This window comes from Dama dama, chromosome 19 (genome assembly GCF_033118175.1).
Source record: "Dama dama isolate Ldn47 chromosome 19, ASM3311817v1, whole genome shotgun sequence".
In the NCBI taxonomy this organism is placed as follows: Eukaryota; Metazoa; Chordata; class Mammalia; order Artiodactyla; family Cervidae; genus Dama; species Dama dama.
Genome location: NC_083699.1, coordinates 91,118,549 through 91,130,934, shown reverse-complemented (window position 1 = coordinate 91,130,934; position 12,386 = coordinate 91,118,549). Strand labels below are relative to the sequence as shown.

General features: G+C 39.8%; 1 protein-coding gene across 1 annotated transcript in view; it reads right to left on the bottom strand.

Annotated features, from left to right (window-relative positions):
* Positions 1–12,386, bottom strand: part of PLS1 (plastin 1) — a 116,557-nt gene that overhangs the window by 92,586 nt on the left and 11,585 nt on the right. The gene's annotated exons all lie outside the window — the stretch shown is intronic.

The following is a 12,386-nucleotide window of genomic DNA, read 5'->3' as shown; positions in this document are numbered from 1 at the left end:
TTTGTGTTGTTTAAACTACTGAATGTGTGGTATTCTGTTACAAGAGCAACAGAAAACTAAAACAAGTTTAGACAGTTTTGTTCTTATCACCTAGGCCTTGGATTGTCCACAGAGAGAACAGTTAGCATTTGGGGGAAGCAGAGGGAAAGGAAGAGTATATTTGGGGATAGGGGCCAACATCAGCTTTACAATTCTCCTAAAATTTTCCCTCCAGTAGGATATACATACCCTCATATTGGAAGTCAAATATTCATGTTAGCCACTTAAAGAGAAAAACATGACAAAAATTCAAATATTCAACATTCTGCCAATAATGGTGAACAGAAATGCCTGTCTGAATCCTACTGGAGCTTGAAGATCCCTGCAGTAAACATTAAGTGCTACCCAGCAATTCAACACAGTGGTTCTCATCAGCAGTCACAGGAACAACCAGTGGAGCTTACAGTAAACGCAGATTCCTGGATCTCATCTCCAGAGACACTTATTCCAAAGTTTTAGAGTAGGGCTCAGTAATCTGGATAGAATCAAAATGAAGAATTTCTGAATTTTTTCATCTAACAAATGACTAATGTTGCTGAAACATTATCCACTTCTCCCACCAACCACTGGAGACCTCTGCTATTCTGACCAAAGCCCAAAATGCAATTCATATTGGGAGTTAACCCGGGAGCTGGCCCATCTAGTAGACAAGAAGGCCAAGGGCATAACTTTCATATAAACAAATCTGGATTTGATTCTGCTTTAAATTCTCAAGAAGGGAGTGTTTTGAGTGTTTGGGGAAAGTCACTTAAGTTCTCTGTGCCTCAGTCGTCTCATTTGTACAAAGGGAATGATCTACCTAGCCACAGGGTTATGGCAACAGGTTGAACACAGTTCTTGGGAACAAGCAACTATTCAGTTCATGTGATTTTAACACCACCATAATTCCATTTCCAGATGAAACCAAAGCAAAGCATTTATAAGCAGAGGTAGTTTGAATTTTTTAGCAATTTTCATTCCTGGAACAGTATCTAGAAAGATTAAATATTTAATGGAAACAAGCTTCCCCTTTAGACTGGCTGTGTTTACAAGAGGTTGTGTTGTGGGGAAAATAAAGGGAACCATAATCTCTCTATTTCGTTGAGGTTGCATATACCCAGGGAGGCATAATTTCATACCAAGCCTCTAGAAAGGTGGGATGAAGCCAAAAGACATCTTCCCCAAGTACAAGCATTTGGGAAATGCATCTCTTTTTTTTCAGGCTTCCCAGGTGGCACAGCAGGTACAAAATCTGCCTGCTACTTCAGGAGATGTGGGTTCAATCCCTGGGTTGGGAAGATCCCCTGAAGAAGGAAACGGCAACCCACTCCAGTACTTTGCCTGGAGAATCCCATGAACAGAGAAGCCTGGTGGGCTACAGTTCATGGGGTCTGAAAGAGTCAGACACAACTGAGCAACTATCACATACACACATGTTCCTGCTCTTGGAGAACATGGAGTTGTCACCCAAGTGGTGTAGACGGAGACGAGAAGATACAAGACCTTCATGAAATTCAGCCTAGATTACTTCTCTGGGTCAATGATCAACAACCATCCAGACCAGGTTGAGTGGCTTAACAACCCCCTCCTCACCCACAGCTAAGCCAAGCCCTTGAGCTGTTCTTCAGCTCCCTGGACATCTCTCAGCCACCCTTTCAAGCCTTGCTCCATCCTTGGGCCTGGCAGCTCTGTTTTGTGCCATGTTTTGTCCGCCTGCCCAGATCCTGCAGAGATGCATTTGCATCTCAGCTCTCAGAAGGCAGCCTGGTTTCAAATCCTGTGGTGTAACCAGCCTTGCCCCACCTCTGTTCGGTTGCACTCAGCTCCTGAAGTCCCCAGCTGAGTTCAACATCCCCATTCTCTTCTCCTCCAGGAGGGAAATCTGGATTCTGGAAATCTGGAAGCACAAGGTTTTCCTTCAGATGAGCAGAAAAATTACAACACAACCTTGTCAGCCAAACAAAAAAGAGGGAAGAGAGTGAAACTCAAGCCAGGTCTTGCATTCTATGGCCTCCATGCCCTGGTGCACTCATCTCATTTTCACCAAACTGAGAGGCCCCTCCTGGCTGCCAGGGGGTACCATGGGCCAAATCCTGCCTGGACATGTGTCCTCTGTGGCTCACTGAGTGTTTGTTAAATTTTGGAGCAAATATATAAAAATGAGAAGATTAGCATAAAATTCAGATTTCTATTTTCTCTTTTCAGATCAGAACAACTGGCAATAGTTAGCCCACATTTTCACATGGTAACACTGAACTAGGCCAATGACAATCATGCCCTTTAGACAAGGGGTAAAGTTCACCATCAGCCTTATATCCCCTACCATCCCCATTCTCCCACAGAACATACACGAACCAACAGTGACTAGGCACAAGCTCTACTACCTACTGCTGTTAACTTTCTTGGATATCCCTGAGGAAGGGATACTCAAATCAAATTGCTATGATCATGAGAGAAAGAAACATTATTTTTTTCTCTTCACTTGGTGGTTACTTCCATTCTCAGTCATGAAGCTGTAATTACAGGAATTATGAACAAATGGGCAAATGTTTACTCTAAAGTGGCCCAGACTCACGAAGGGTGAGGAGAGAGAGAGGGTGAAGAAACTCAAAAAGTCATTCCCAGGACTTCCCCACTCCCAGTGCAGGGGGCCTGGGTTCAATCCCTGATCAGGAAACTAGATTCCATATGCCAAAACTAAGACTTGGGGTAGTCAAATATATTTTTAAAAGGCAATCCCTCTTCCAACATCTTGAGGTCTTTAAAAGATGAGGACTCAGAAAGAAAAAGTAGCTATATCCTGTATTGCTACAAGACAAAATATCCATAATCTGAAGTCACCAGATATAGAACTTTAGGGTCCATTTACTTATAAATTATATATAAAGCAAATTAAAGTTTGTTTTCAGAAAGACCCTGTCACCTGCTGGCCCTTTTTATTTAGCAATAAGCTAGACCACAGAAAAACTTAGAGAATTATTAATTAAGAAACAATCACTGTGCAATAAAAATGTAAAAAGATCTTTCCTTGTCTCAAATCACCTGTTACTGGCATGTACCATGAGCTGGCTGAAAGCACTGCAATGCTACCACCAAATGACTGCAGTGCCAGAGACTCACCCCAGAGGGGTACAAGTTAGGGTACCTTTGGAATTCCTGGTCTTTGCCCGTAAGATTAGATAAATGAGTCAGTGTCAAGGTAAATATTTGATTTCCAGAATACTTCCTGCTCTTTCTCACCTCTCTCCCTCTAAGGCCAGTAATTGAATGAGAAAATATAATGTGTCCAGCCCTACTTCTCAGAAACTTCCCAGGACAAGAATAGATTTTATAGTCTTTTTCCTCCTGGTTCAACATAAAGCTGGTCCAAAAGTAAATGAGGGAAATGGTCAATGGTCCACTAGGAATCTTTCACAGGTTGTGTTCCCTTGAGACCTAACCTTTTCTACTGATCCAGCTTCAGGAGCAATGAAAGTAGGACTAAGGCTGTATCTATAGTGGAATGGGCCACTGGAATGACTAGCAATGATCACTTTGGAATATGATTTGCAGGTTACACAGTGCTTCCACCTAGAGTATCACAAACAAGAAAGTATTTTATAAATGTATATACAAATATAAAGTATCCATACTATGATATTTGAGGCGGACATTATGCACCATACTATTGTAAATCCAACCCCGCCCTGATTCTCAGTGATAATTTAGGAAAGAGGAAGTTCTCAGCATACTGAGAGTCAAAGTTAATTATCTTCGCTCATGGACAGAAACAAATTAAAATTAAATCAGTGAAAAACTATTAGAATACTTGCTTCCTAAATGTTTCCTTTTGTAATCATCTGCTTGCTTCTCAGAAAAAAATAATTTTTAATCTTTATTCACCACTTCTATTTTCTTATATAAAACTTAAAGACAAAGTTTAACTACTTTCATGCATATATTTTAGTACCCAGGAAGTTGTAATTTATCACTAGGATCCCTGATGCTGGAGTCAGAATTCTGAAGAATATAGACTCTGCTTCCTATGAACTACATCACCTTGGGTGAGTCATTCTGCGTGTTGGTCTTCATAGCCAAAAAATGAAGATGATGATGATATTTTCAACTTCATAGAGTTCTGGGAAGGATTAATTAAAATAAACAGCAAGGGGCTGAGAAAAGAGTCTGATGTATAGTAAAGTGCCCAGTAGATATTAGCTATTATTTTACATACTTGTGATTCATGGTTTTCATAGCATTAGTGGAATGTGGAACCCTATACCAAGGGTCACAGGTGTGAAGCCCTGTACCAAGGTCACAGGATAAAAGTCTCTGGAACTGACCAAACCCCCATAGTAATTGTTGCCACAAGCCTCCAGATCTAAACTGGCCAGTTTGCTGACCCCATCTTAGGTAAAATACCTCCCTATTATCCACCCTATAGCATCCTAACCAATTACCTAAGGTCACCAGTCCAGTAGGAATTTTCTCTGTCTTGAGACTATGAAAATTGGCTGCTACCCTATGAAAGGGCTTGGCTCTCCCTTGAGACAGTGACTTCTACTCGAATAAACTTTATTCTCCTTCCATTCTGCCTCATGTCTGGAAATTCTTTACCAACCTGCACACTGACCACAACAGTCCTCAAAAGTAATACAGTTGTGAACACACTTGTATATTATGTGTACATGTATGTGTATATGGAAAAATCATCTCAATTTGCAGAAATGATATTTTCTGCAAATATCAGAAAATTATTATTGGAAAGTTATTGGAAAGTCTCCCAATAACTGATGGGAGACTTGTTTATTAAGTAAAGGCCTGGATGAAGTTAATTATCTTTAAACACTGAACTTGAATAATGTAAATAATCATTAAGGTAGTTCCCTGTGAGAAGAAATTCATACAGAGCTTTATAACTAAATTCAGATACTTATATGGATTCTTTACTAGAGATTTGTTTAAAAAAAAAAAAAAGAAGAAGCAGCAGCAGCAGAAGAAAAGCTAATTCTAGACCAGGGATCAACAAAGTCAGCTGGAAGGCCAAATCTGGTCAACTGCCTATTTGTATACTACCTGTGAACTAAGAATGGTTTTTACATTTCTCAATAGTTTTTTTAAAAAATGAAAAGAATAGGGACTTCCCTGGTGGTCCAGTGGCTAAGACTCTGCACTCCCAATGCCAGGGGCCCAAGTTCAAGCCCTGGTCAGGGACCCAGATCCCACATGCCTCAATGAAAAGCCTGCATGCAGCAATTAAGATCCTGTGCAATCAAATAAATACATAATTTTTTCAAAAAATCAAAAGAATAATAGTTTGTGACATGTGACAGTAAGAAATCAAAATGTGAGTGTCCACAAATAAAGTTCACTGGAACACAGACAAGCTCATTCACTTACATACTGTCTACAACAGCTTTTGTGCTACAAGAGCAGAATTAGGTAGTCAAGACAGAGACCATAACCCAGATAAATACTTATTATCTGTCCCTTTACAGACAGAGTTTGCCAACCTTTGGTCTAGACTGCTGTTTCTACGAGGGCAGAGGCTGTAGGGCCTAGCTCGGTGCCTGGCCCAGACTGTGTTCAGTAAACATTTGACGAGTGAACATGACATCAACATAAAAAGCCTGAGGTGGGGCTCCTCCTATGTGCTTAAGAGCTGTTCTCAAACAACAGAGAGCCATTTTCAGATGGAGACTAAGAAAGGGCTGCTCCAATCTATACAGCTCAGCTAGGGTTTTTTTGGTTTTTGTTTTTTTTTTTTGCTGGTTTTTTGTTTTAAAAATGTTTATTGCACAGAATTCAAGGAATTCCCAAGTGCACTTAAATTTTTTTTTTTAATCAACATGCTTTTTAAAGTTAGTTTGTTGTGCATGGTGACACCTTTCCCCAGAAGAGTCCCAACCTGAGAACTCCCTTTTAATGAGGACATTATTTTTTTAACTTTTTAAAATTTATTTATGCTTTATTTTTGGCTATGCTGGGTCTTCACTGCTGCATGGGCTTTTCTCTTGTTGCAGAGCATGGGCTCTAGGGCGCACAAGCTCCAGTAGCTATGGAAGGTGAGCTTCAGTAGTTGCAGTTCCTGGGCTCCAGAGCACAGGCCCACTAGCTGTGGCACACGGGCTTAGTTGCTCCACAGCATGCAGGATCTTCCCTCATCAGATATCGAACCCATGTTTCCTGCACTGGCAGGCAGATTCTTTACTACTGAGCCACCAGGGAAGCCTGAGGAAATTTTTAACAGACATGAATAAGTTAAAACCACGGAGTTTTCTAGATCTTCTTAAACATTACCTGTAAGGTTCAGCTAGGGTCTTTTGATACCCTAGCTAATTCTAGCAGTAGAATTTTAGAATCAAATTGCCAACATCTGCTGAATCATCAAAAAAGCAAAAGAGTTCCAGAAAAACATCTATTTCTGCTTTATTGACTATGCCAAAGTCTTTTACTGTGTGGATCACAATAAACTCTGGAAAATTATGAAAGTGATGGGCATACCAGACCACCTGACCTGCCTCTTGAGAAACCTATATGCAGGTCAGGAAGCAACAGTTAGAATTGGACATGGAACAACAGACTGGTTCCAAATAGGAAAAGGAGTACACCGAGGCTGTATACTGTCACCCTGCTTATTTCACTTATATGCAGAGTACATCATGAGAAAACGCTGGGCTGGAGGAAGCACAAGCTGGAATCAAGATTGCCAGGAGAAACATCAATAACCTCAGATATGCAGATGACACCACCCTCATGGCAGAAAGTGAGGAGGAACTAAAAAGCCTCTTGATGAAAGTGAAACAGGAGAGTGAAAAAGTTGCCTTAAAGCTCAACATTCAGAAAACTAAGATCATGGCATCTGGTCCCATCACTTCATGGGAAATAGATGGGCAAACAGTGGAAACAGTGTCAGACTTTATTTTGGGGGGCTCCAAAATCACTGCAGATGGTGATGGCAGCCATGAAATTAAAAGACACTTACTCCTTGGAAGGAAAGTTATGACCAACCTAGATAGCATATTAAAAAGCAGAGACATTACTTTGCCAACAAAGGTCCGTCTAGCCAAGGCTATGGTTTTTCCAGTAGTCATGTATGGATGTGAGAGTTGGACTGTGAAGAAAGAAGACTCTAGAGAGTCTCTTGGACTGCAAGGAGATCCAACCAGTCCTTCCTAAAAGAGATCAGTCCTGCATGTTCATTGGAAGGACTCATGCTGAAGCTGAAACTCCAATACTTTGGCCACCTGATGTGAAGAGTTGACTCACTGGAAAAGACCCTGTTATTGGGAGAGATTGGGGGAAGGAGGAGAAGGGGACAACAGAGGATGAGATGGCTGGATGGCATCACCAACTCGATGGACATGAGGTTGAGTAAACTCCGGGAGTTGGTGATGGACAGGGAGGCCTGGCGTGCTGCAGTTCATGGGGTCACAAAGAGTTGGACATGACTGAGCAACTGAACTGACTGACTCCATCTTGACGTATACAGAAAAGCTGAGCAGAAAGAAGCCCTGTAATCTGTGATCAACCAACCTGAGCCATTTACAAGGATTAAATAGGGAAAATTTCCAAACCTTCCTCAGACAGGTATGTGTGCAACTTTCTTATTTCACTTCAAGCAGATTTTTCATTTCAATTCACAGATTATTGCCATACCTACTCCTATTTCAAAAATCAGTATTTACAACTACATCATCTTTATTAATAAAACTTACTTATTAAGAAAACTTAAGATCTTACCGAGACACACACCAAGCAATGTACCTTGAGTGATGTTCACTTAACAATGTAACTAACCACTGACAAACCTTAGCTGAATATGCTGTTCTCCCACATGGTTCATGTCCTACTTTATGACTCTTCATTTTCAGGAGACACATGTAGCAGTGGGGTTACACTCCATGGACAAGATGGTAGAGAGCTCTGAGCAGAGCTAGCCCAGTTCTCTTTTGTTAGCAGTCAACAAGTAAGCTGTTCATTGGACACACTGATGTTGGTGGGGCTTTGAACTCAGAGAGATGCTATCTCCTCCAGCTGGCAGTAAAAATATCCACTAAGATAAGATACATGCCTGATTTAAAACCACTGGAAAATCTGGAGCCTGGCCTGGCAAACAGTAGGGTATAAACTTCCATAGCCCTGGGTTCAAATCTCAGCTCAACAACTCACAGTTGTGTGAGTCAGGCCAAAAGACAAAGACAGAGCCCGTTAGAGCCTCAGTTCCCTGCCCCACACCACGAGGAATCTGTAAGGATCAACAGAACGAATATAGATGGAAATATTGACTGCATGTTGGACTGCTGCTGCCTCAGAACTGTGGGATTGTTTTTTTTTTTTAATGCCTCAGAACTGTGGAATTGTTTTAAAAAAAAAAATTTTTTTTGACCCTTTACCATGTGGGATCTTAGTTCACTGACCAGGGATCAAATCTGTGCCCCCTGTAGTGGAAGCATGGAGTCTTAACCACTGGACCACAGAAAATTCCCCAGTACCATGGCATTCTCCTTAAAGCCAATTAAAATTTATATTTCCTTTATGTTTTATTACAAGTGAAACAACTTTCTCAGGTACATTTAAAGCAGCAAAAAATATACCTTTGGCTTTATCCTTAGAGTAGATGCTGTCTATGAAAATAAATTCTATTACTTAATTTGGTCTATTACTTAATTTGGTCCTTTCACAATATGATCAAGTCCTTGGTAGGAAAATATATCTTGGAATTAAATTTCTGCCCATTTTCCAGGGGTAAATGAACTTTTAAAATTTCTAAGAATTTCCTATTACCCATACTTCTGCTGATTTTCAGTTCTGATTATGTATTTTTATGCTCCAAGTAAATTGCTCTCAGTTATTTTTTAATACTAAAAATTAATGTCAATGTAGCCTAATCATAAAAAAGAAAAATCAGACAAATTCCAACTGAGGGGCATCTAACAATGTACCTAACTCTGTGTGTGTGTGCGCGTATGTGTGTGTGCACACATGCTCAGTTGCTAAGGCATAGCCAACTCTTCACAACCCCATGGACTGCATCCTACCAGGCTCCTCTGTCCATGGGATTTTCCAGGCAAAGATACTGGAGTGAGTTGCTATTTCCTTCTCCAGGGGATCTTCCTGACCCAGGGACCAACCCCACATCTCCTACATTGGCAGGTGGATTCTCCCACCTGGGAAACAGCTCCTCAAAACACTCATTATTGTCATAGAGCATTGTTGACTTGAGCTCCCTGCATCATATAGCAAATTTGCACTGGCTATACAATTTTACATATGGTAATATATACGTTTCAATGTTACTCTCTCAATTCTTCCCACCCTCTCCTTCCCCTCATGTGCCCACAAATCTGTTCTCTATCTCTGCATCTCCATCGCCGCCCTGAAGATAGGTTCATCAGTACCATCGATGTGAGGGAGGTTTGAGAGAGAGGGGACATACATATACCTATGGTTGATTCACGTTGATATATGGCAGAAACCAATACAATATTGTAATGCAATTAACATCCAATTAAAAAATTTTTTTAAAGATAAAAAACACTTGTGGTCATCAAAAACAAGGAAAAAGTCTGAAAAATTGTCACAACCAAGAGGAGCCTAAGGAGCTAAATGTCAACTAAATATAATGTGAGTTCATCAGGAATCTATCAGGATTAGAAAAAGGAATAGAAAAAGGACTTTAGGCAAAAACTAAGGAAATGTGAATAAACCATAGACTATAAATAACAATAATATAGCAAAATCAGTTTCATTAATTATAATAAATGTACCACACTAATGTAAAATGTTAATGACAGCATAAACTGCGTATCAGTGTGAGGGACATGGAAAATCTCTGTGCATTTTCTCTATCAATCTAGAACTGTAAATGACACAATAAGACACCACTTCACAGCCAGATGGTTATAATCAAAATGACAAAATAACAAGTGCTGGTGAGGATGTGGAGAAACTAGAACCTTCATACATTGATGGTAGGAATATAAAATGGTGCAGTTACCTTGGAAAACAGTCTGGCAGTTCCTCTAAGTGTTTAACGTTGTGTCATCAAATGAACCAGCAATTCCACTTCAAGGTATATACCCAAGAGAAATGAAAACACATGTCCCATTGAAACTTGTTCACAAATGTTCATAGCAGCCTTATCCATAGTAGCCAAAAAGTGAAAACAACTCAATGTTCATCAGCTGATGAATGAATGAATAAAATGTGGTAGATCAACACAATGGACTATTATTCAGCCATAAAAAGTGAAGTATTGGTGCTACAACATGAATAAACCTTGAAAACATTATGCTAAGTGAAATAAGCAGACACAAAAGGCCACACACTGTATGATTCCCTTTATATGAAATGTCAAGCATATGCAGACTATAGAGACAGAAACATGTGTCATTGCCTGGGGAGAGGTAGAGCATGACTAACAGGATTTTAATTATAGGAAGGCACATTTCCAAATAAAGTATTGTCCACTATATTTTTAGAAAAATGGGGAAATGAGGAGTGCATGCTAATGGATATAGGGTGATGAAAATACCCTAAAACACCCTTATACTTTAAATGAATGGACTGTATGGTGTGTGAATTATACCTTGATAAATAAAGAAAGCTATTAGCTTAAAAAAAACACATCATGTGCACCAAGAACACTGATGGAACACATTCAATCCTATTCAAGGCGAATATTTTGACAATGTCTGATAGTGGTGGTTTAGTCGCTAAGTTGTGTATGACTCTTGTGACCCCATGCGCTGTAGCCTGCCAGGGTCTTCTGTCCATGGGATTCTCCAAGCAAGAATACTGGAATGGGTTGACATTTTCTTCTCCAGGGAATCTTCCTGGCCCAGGAAATGAACCTCTGTCTCCTGCACTGCAGGCAGATTCTTTACCAACTGAGCTACAAGGGAAGCTCTGACAATGTCTGGCTGATATGAAACCTTTAATTTCCCTGGGAAGCCTTCTGTTTAATTTTGTAATACCCTTAGTATAATGACTAAGGGCAGAACATAGTGAAAAGAACCTCTGCACACAGAAGGCCTGAATGAGGCTTCTCAGATTAAATGAGCACACTACTGATACATAAACATAAGGCCTCCCTAAAGTGTGCCTGAGATGTAAAAGAGGATGCAAAAGAAAATTCCTGTTGATATTATAATTAGCTTACAAAAGGGCTTCCCATGTGGCCCAGTGGTAAAGAATCCTCCTGCCAATGCAGGAGACACAGGTTCAATCCCTGGGTCAGGAAGATCCCTTAGAGGAGGAAATGGCAACCCACTCCAGTATTCCTGCCTGGGAAATCCCATGGACAGAGAAGCCTGGCGGGCTACAGACCATGCGGTTGCAAAGAGTCGGACACAACTGAGTGAGTGACTGGCTAGCTTACCAAAAGGGTGGGTATCACTGTGTCCTTTTTTAGCCTACTACCTCAGAATGGAGTCATTTCCTCTAATTACTAGAAAATTATAACTTTTTCAGTTCTTCTATCATTTGTTGTCCTAGTTCTATGAGAAATGTAAAACTCACTCATAAATATGCAAATTAGCTTAGTCTCCCACAGCACAAGACATATCACATAGGTAGATCATAACTCAGTGAAAATTTAGAAAGGTTCATCTTCTTTATCCTCCACATTCCAGGTGTATATTAACAGGTAATACAATAATTTTGAAAACCAAACTACTTTGTTCAGAATGAAAGAGATGAACTTTTCTCCCATATAAATCACATGGAACTTCATGAATCAAGAATTGAATTTCTGTCAACATTAGAGAAATTGTAAAACCTAAGGTATAATAAAGTTTTGGTTCTTGTTTCATTTAACTGTAGGTAAAACAGGTACTCAAGTCTCTAGCAGATTAGAGTATTAATACACATTTCTTTGAGCATCTTCATAAGTTACTGTCCTACTCACCTCTAATCTGATTTCTTTTAAACAATAAGAAACACTTCAAGAAGAATACAACCTCAATTTATATTTGTCAGTTTCTTTTGGAGGTGAATCAATTTTCCATATAAGCATTATCGACATGTAAAACATTATTAAATAATACTATTTAATTCATTTCTGGAATTAGTTTAGAACACTTATGGATCCACAAAGATCCTTATACTTTGAATTCAAGCTATGTAGCTGTCTCTTGCATAAGGCTGGAGTGTCATGATTTACTGTCAGTAAAACACAGGCCTGGGATTAGCAGTCTGAAAATAAGGCACCATGGATCTTAAGTCTCTACAAGCAAGTAGAAGCTAGAAAACATTAAGTATATGTGTGGAGGTGGGTACAGATTTTCATCCATTCATTCATTCATTTTCACGTTCCATTCATTCAACAATTTATCAAGTGCCTCCTTGTATAGTCGTGGGCATTCAGGCAATGAGGATACAAACTG